Source organism: Octopus bimaculoides, chromosome 11 (genome assembly GCF_001194135.2).
Source record: "Octopus bimaculoides isolate UCB-OBI-ISO-001 chromosome 11, ASM119413v2, whole genome shotgun sequence".
NCBI lineage: Eukaryota > Metazoa > Mollusca > Cephalopoda > Octopoda > Octopodidae > Octopus > Octopus bimaculoides.
In genome coordinates, this window is record NC_068991.1 from 10828622 (window position 1) to 10835792 (window position 7171).

The 7171-nt window shown below is 38.4% G+C and overlaps 1 protein-coding gene across 1 annotated transcript in view; it reads left to right on the top strand.

The window, feature by feature from the left end:
* Window positions 1–5762: 5762 nt before the first annotated feature.
* The window catches only part of LOC106874024 (transcription factor mef2A-like), a 115536-nt gene continuing 114127 nt past the window's right edge, over window positions 5763–7171 (top strand). Inside the window, exon 1 of the mRNA XM_052971500.1 lies at window positions 5763–5946. The gene's annotated coding sequence lies outside the window, so the exon portion shown is untranslated. The remainder of the gene's footprint in view (window positions 5947–7171) is intronic.

A 7171-nucleotide genomic window follows, 5' to 3' on the forward strand; every position in this document is an offset into this window, starting at 1 on the left:
CTTCCAAGGAATCTAATGCTCTTAGTTTAGTTTTTTCTTGGGGCTGTTTCTGTTGTACCTATAATTCAAAGGGTCAGCCTTGTCACACTGTGTCACGCTGAATATCCCCGAGAACTACGTTAAGGGTACACGTGTCTGTGGAGTGTTCAGCCACTTGCACGTTAATTTCACGAGCAGGCTGTTCCGTTGATCGGATCAACTGGAACCCTCAACGTCGTAAGCGACGGAGTATCAACAACAACAACAAGCCACAAATTTGACACTAAGGAAATCGTTTTCCTAAATAGGAAGCGACACTACTTTTTTTTTTGACACACTCACCGATCGCATGAACTACTTTTCTACTGCGTATGAATTTTTCTCTGTAGAGTTTAGTGAACGAGGAAATAATTCCACTGGGCCTACCATTTTGATTAAGAATAATCTCGATGACGGTCTCTGAAGCATTTGTTTCGACGGTCAACAACATGTGTTCGTCTACTTCAGCCTTGACAGACTTCGTAATAACTATTTTTAAGTCATTGATTACCGTTACAGCTTCCTCTTAGAACGGAAACTGAGCATTAATTAGGGGTTTTTATCCTTTCATAGAAGCAAAGAAAGCACGAAGAATAATAAGCGAAGAAACCTGTCATACGAGATAAGGATCAGTTAGAAAACGCAGGCATTTCTCTAAGTGGAGTTAAACGTGAGGGGTCAGAATGCAGTTTTGTTCTGGCTAATTTGATACCTTAGAATACAGAGAAATTCAGTTGAAAAATTTACATTTACCATTATTCAATGTCGTGTTTGATTAACGAACGATTTTGGAGAATTAAGAGGAAATTTTGTTCCTTTCTCTTTGGTCTTATCACTTATTATGATGGCATCTAAGTAAGCTAAATCGTTTTGGTTTTTTTTTTTTCACAATAAAGGTTACTATTTTACTCTTTTAATCTTTTACTTGTTTCAGTCATTTGACTGCGGCCATGCTGGGGCACCGCCTTTAGACGAGCAAATCGACTCCAGGACTTATTCTTTGTAAGCCTAGTACTTATTCTATCGGTCTCTTTTTGCCGAACCGCTAATTTACGAGGACGTAAACACACTAGCATTGGTTGTCAAGCGATGTTGGGGGGACAAACACAGACACACTAACATACACACATATACATATATACATATATACGACAAGCTTCTTTTAGTTTCCGTCTACCAAATCCACTCACAAGGCTTTGGTCGGTCCGGGACTATAGCAGAAGACACCTGCCCAAGGTGCCACGCAGTGGGACTGAACCCAGAACCATGTACTTGGTAAGCAAGCTACTTACCACACAGCCACTCCTACGCCTATTGTTTATAATTCGTTGGAAATATATGCAATGCCTTCTGAAAGAACGAAACTAAACGACTGGACTGAAGCAATTGACCTTCTGCCTCGAAAACCGTAAATACTTTATCGTCGATGGTCCGTGAATGTTATTTTATGATGATATTTTGTTAATCAAGTAATGTTAGTCAAGCAACGGGTAAGTGTATGTAACTTGTTAAACCCATAAAAAGTAGTTTCCCAGTAGTCAACTACTAACCTATTTTCGATGCTATCGTTAAACTTAAATATATACTTGTGCTTACCTGAACGACATACAAACATACGTATGTATGTTTGTACGTATGAATGTATGTGTGGAGGCGCAATGACCCAGTGGTTAGGGCAGCGGACTCGCGGTCATAGGATCGCGGTTTCGATTCCCAGACCGGGCGTTGTGAGTGTTTATTGAGCGAAAACACCTAAAGCTCCACGAGGCTCCGGCAGGGGATGGTGGCGAACCCTGCTGTACTCTTTCACCACAACTTTCTCTCACTCTTACTTCCTGTTTCTGTTGTGCCTGTGATTCAAAGGGTCAGCCTTGTCACACTCTGTGTCACGCTGAACATCCCCGAGAACTACTTTAAGGTTACACGTGTCTGTGGAGTGCTCAGCCACTTGCACGTTAATTTCACGAGCAGGCTGTTCCGTTGATCGGATCAACTGGAACCCTCGACGTCGTATTTATGTATGTATGTATGTATGTATGTATGTACGTACGTACGTACGTACACACACACACACACACACATATATACGACGGACTTCTTTCAGTTTCTTAGTCCACAAGGGGCTAAACATAGAGGGGACAAACAAGGACAGACAAAGGATTAAAACGATTGCATCGACCCCCAGTGCGTAACTGGTACTTAATTTATCGACCCCGAAAGGATGAAAGGCAAAGTCGACCTCGGTGGAATTTGAACTCAGAACGTAACGGCAGACGAAATACCGCTAAGCATTTGGCCCGGCGCGCTAACGTTTCTGCCAGCGGGATTCTTTCAGTCTCTGTCTACCAAATCCACTCAAAAGGCTTTGGTCAACCGGCGGCTATAGTAGAAGACTTTTGCCTAATGTGCAGTGGGACTGAACTCGGGACCATGTGGTTGGGAAGCAACCACGACTGCTCACTGGCATTTCGTCCACCTTCATATTTTGAGTTCAAATCCTGCTGAGGTCGGCTTTGCCTATCATGCTATTCAAATCGATGAAATATTAACCAATTGAGTGTCAATGTAATCAACTAGACCCCAGCTCCCCTCCAAGTACCTTGTACCTATACTCTTTTACTTGTTTCAGTCATTTGACTGCGGTCATGCTGGAGCACCACCTTTAGTCGAGCAAATCGACTCCAGGACTTATTCTTTGTAAGCCTAGTACTTATTCTATCGGTCTCTTTTTGCTGAACCGCTAAGTTTCGGGGACGTAAACACACCAGCATCGGTTGTCAAGCGATGTTGGGAGGCGGGGACAAACACAGACACACAAATACACACACATATATATATACATATATATACATATATATATATATATATATACGAGCTTCTTTCAGTTTCCGTCTACCAAATCCACTCACAAGGCTTTGGTCGGCCCGAGGCTATAGTAGAAGACTTGCCCAAGGTGCCACGCAGTGGGACTGAACCCGGAACCATGTGGTTGGTAAGCAAGCTACTTTATTTCATAAATATTTGCCATAAAGGCATTACAAAGAGGGGACGAACAAGGACAGACAAACAAAAAAGGGGTGAAGTAACTGTATCGATTAAATATTTACAATTTTAAATATGCAATAATAATTTGATTATATTTACAATGTTCGATTAAATCATTGCTCATTACAGATGCAATTTGTAATGGCTTTCCTGAAGGATAGGCATCCGACCACCAGGGTAGACCCCTTGCCTTTTCTTTCCCTTGTTTTTGGCTTCCACTTACCTGGTGCCCACACAGCCACTCCTGCGCCTATATATATATAGTAGAAAGGATTATTATAAATCCAGCTCATTACGTTCTGTGTTCAAATCACACCGAAGTCATCAATTTCGCCTTTCATCCTTTCGCAGTTGATAAAACAAACAAACAAAAAAAAACTAAAAAGATAAAAAACGGAATCGGTAAAGTAAAGTACTTGTGAAGTCCTGGAATCAATGTAAACGTATCGATCTCTGTCTCCCCAAATTGCCGGCCTCGTACCAAAATTAGAAAGAATTATTATAGTCTCGAAGTGCCGTGTGTTAATACAGAACCAAAATAGCGTCGGACAAAATGCTGTATCTATTTATATCGCGAAATACAGCGTCGCTGGTTACTGGTTTCCAATGAACCAGTCACTCACTGGCTCACTGCTTTTCTAGCGACGTTAAGTGACAAAAGAACGTCTGTCTATGCACCCCGGGCGGAATTGAACCGCAAGGTATTTTTGTTCGAAAGCACCGGTTTATTTATTTATTTGCTTTCTTTTTTTTTATCGGTATTTACGTCCTTTCGCCGATATTTATTACCAAAAAGACACACGCACACACACATACACACGCATGCAAACACGCACTCACACACGCACTTACACACACATTTTGTTTCGGATGTTTACTCACTGTAACATACGCCCGAACATGTTAAACCCCCACAACTTTGTGTATGTGCGCGCGTGTGTATCTGTGTCTATGCGTGCGCGCGGTATTTATATGCGTATATATACGTATAAACTTAACCGTGATAACTTTTTTTATTATTCCTCCACAAAGCAAAGTTTTGGACAACTGTGAAGCTTATGAAAAAAACGACAGACGAACAGACAGACAGACAGACAGACAGGCAGGCAGAGAGATAAATTGACAGATTTGTTAACAGACAGATAAAAACTTGCATATCTACGTTTGTTAGCTTTATTCTTCAAAGTAGCCAGTGCAACTATCAAACTGCAAATGACTTTTTGTTTAACCCGAGGTCACCCTTAACTTTGCAAACCTCTGATTGAAAGCGTTAAAAGCATTCCAGTCGAGAGTACCCCACCTTTTTTTAAAAAATTTTTTTTAAATACATTGTATATACTAGTCCTTCAGTGGTTAGGGTAGCGGACTCGCGGTCATAGGATCGCAGTTTCGATTCCCAGACCGGGCGTTGTGAGTGTTTATTGAGCGAAAACACCTCAAGCTCCACGAGGCTCCGGCAGGGGGTGGTGGCGAACCCTACTGTACTCTTCCACCACAACTTTCTCCCACTTTTTCTTCCTGTTTCTGTTGTGCCTGTAATTCAAAGGGTCAGCCTTGTCACACTGTGTCACGCTGAATATCCCCCGAGAACTACGTTAAGGTTACACGTGTGTGTGGAGTGCTCAGCCACTTGCACGTTAATTTCACGAGCAGGCTGTTCCGTTGATTGGATCAACTGGAACCCTCGTCGTCGTAAGCGACGGAGTGCCAACAACAACAATACTATTCCTTCACTACAATATCCAACGCGTCCTTTAATTATTGATGTCAATAGGGTGTGATTTGAGAGAGGGAGATTTGGCTGATATTATTAGCAGGGTCGAGTGACAACATAGAGAGTTTCCCGTTGTAATTGTTGTTGTTGTTGGCGGTAATGATGCAGTGACGAAACTGTGAACATGTGGGTGCATGTCGATGCATGGCGTTTGCGTGTTTACGTATGCATGCATACGCACATGTCAGAGCATGTATGTATATGTACATGCAAGAACCGTATGCATGCATTGTGTGTGTGAGCGCGCCCTTGTCTTCTTTCGAACAGAGAGTACGGTGTTTCGCGTAAAACTAGTTGCTTATAACAGATTTTTTTTTTCGTCTCCCCGCACCATTATTGCGCTCTATAGAGACGAGGCGACATTTGTTTTTAAAAGCTTTAAGAAGAGACGGAAATTTAAGGGAAAGTGAGAGTTAAGGAAAAAAAAAAAAGGGAACAGAAAGAGGGAGTAATAACAAAAATAAAAATAGGGCTCCCTAAAAAAAATAAGGAGACAAAAAAAAAAGAACGGACAGTGGAGGGAGAACCGAGAACAGAAACATGTCTTGACTTGTTCGTTTTCTTAGTCGAAACTGGTTGTTTTGATTGGCTGTTGCCATATAAGGTAACAGCCAATGATGACCTCATTCGCTTTTTGCTCCCTTTCTCCCTCTAATTCTCTTTGCTCCTTTCCAGTCACACCACAAAATTCCCAACCAAATTGATACAGGACACTGAAGATTTGTGCGGGAAATACATATATATACACATACACACACACAATACATATATATATATATATATATATATATATATATATATATATATATATATATATATATATATATATATAAATAAAGACACACGCACACACTATAGATCTATCTATTTATATATATATACACATATATAAATAAACGTACACATACGCACAATAGTGAATACACTCTTACTACAACTACTACAACTAAAATTATTACCACTACTACTACAACTGCGATATTACTATTATTAGGAAGGCCACCAATGAGGATGATGATGATGATGAAGATGATGATGGTGATGTTGATGATTATGATACTTACTATTAATGATAATAGTGGTTTTAAACCTAAACATTGTGTTCCAAGGTAAGCAACGTGTTAGTGTCACGGACAAATTACTTCTAAGATATTTTAAGATTTAATTGCTATATATATGTATTATATTACATTACACATTATTTTATATGCATTATTTATCTACTTTATTTTATTCAAATTATTTCATACATAAGTGTGTTTACATTGTTTTATACATATATATCTTAGTAAAAAATTATATATTTATAAACATTTTCAATGATTGTTTTTATAAAACTTTATTACATTATCTAATAAATATTTTTTTTTGTCTTAAGTATATTATTTTACACAGATTATTTTGCACGTTTATACATACATATTTTTTATAATTTGTTTTTACTAAATGCTCAAAGATTATTTTGTTGTTCAACTTCTGTTTACTAATTAACTTTCTATGTGTTAATTATTTCTCAATTTGTCTGTCTTTATCCCAACCAACTCCCTCAGTGTGTGCATGTGTGTGTGCGTGTATATATATATATATATATATATATATATATATATATATATGCATTCATTCATGCATACATATATATATGCATGCATTCATGCATCCATTCATATATGCATGCATTCATGCATACATATATACATACATATATACATACATGCATACATATTGTATATATGTATATATATGAAATATATATATATACATATTTGTCTGTGCATATGTATGTATGCATGCATGCATGTATGTATGCATGCATGTATGTATGCATGTATGTATGTATGCATGTATGTATGTATGTATGTATGTATGTATGTATAATTCCTGTATCTATGATTCCCTATTCTTATCTTTGAAAATATTTGTTTTAAAAGTCTGTAGAAACAACATAGTATGGACACAATGTTTTTTCATGTTTAACCGATATATCCACATTTTGCGTACCTAACAATTTGTGTATGTGTGTATATATATGTGTGTGTGCGCGCACGCCTGTGTTTGTGAGTGTTTCTATGTGTATATATATACATATACACACACATGCATGAATACAAACGTGTACACCATGCCTGCGTTTTCTATATACTATCTCAGTCATGTCCCTCGAATAAAATTGTCACAGAAAAAATGTATATATGTGTATATAGTTGTGTGTGATTGCACGCGGCGTGCATTTTTGTACGCGTGTGTTGAACTACGTGTGTTTTGTTTTGGCTGTGTGACTGTATGCCTATGTTTATATATGTATATATATATATATATATATATATATATATATAT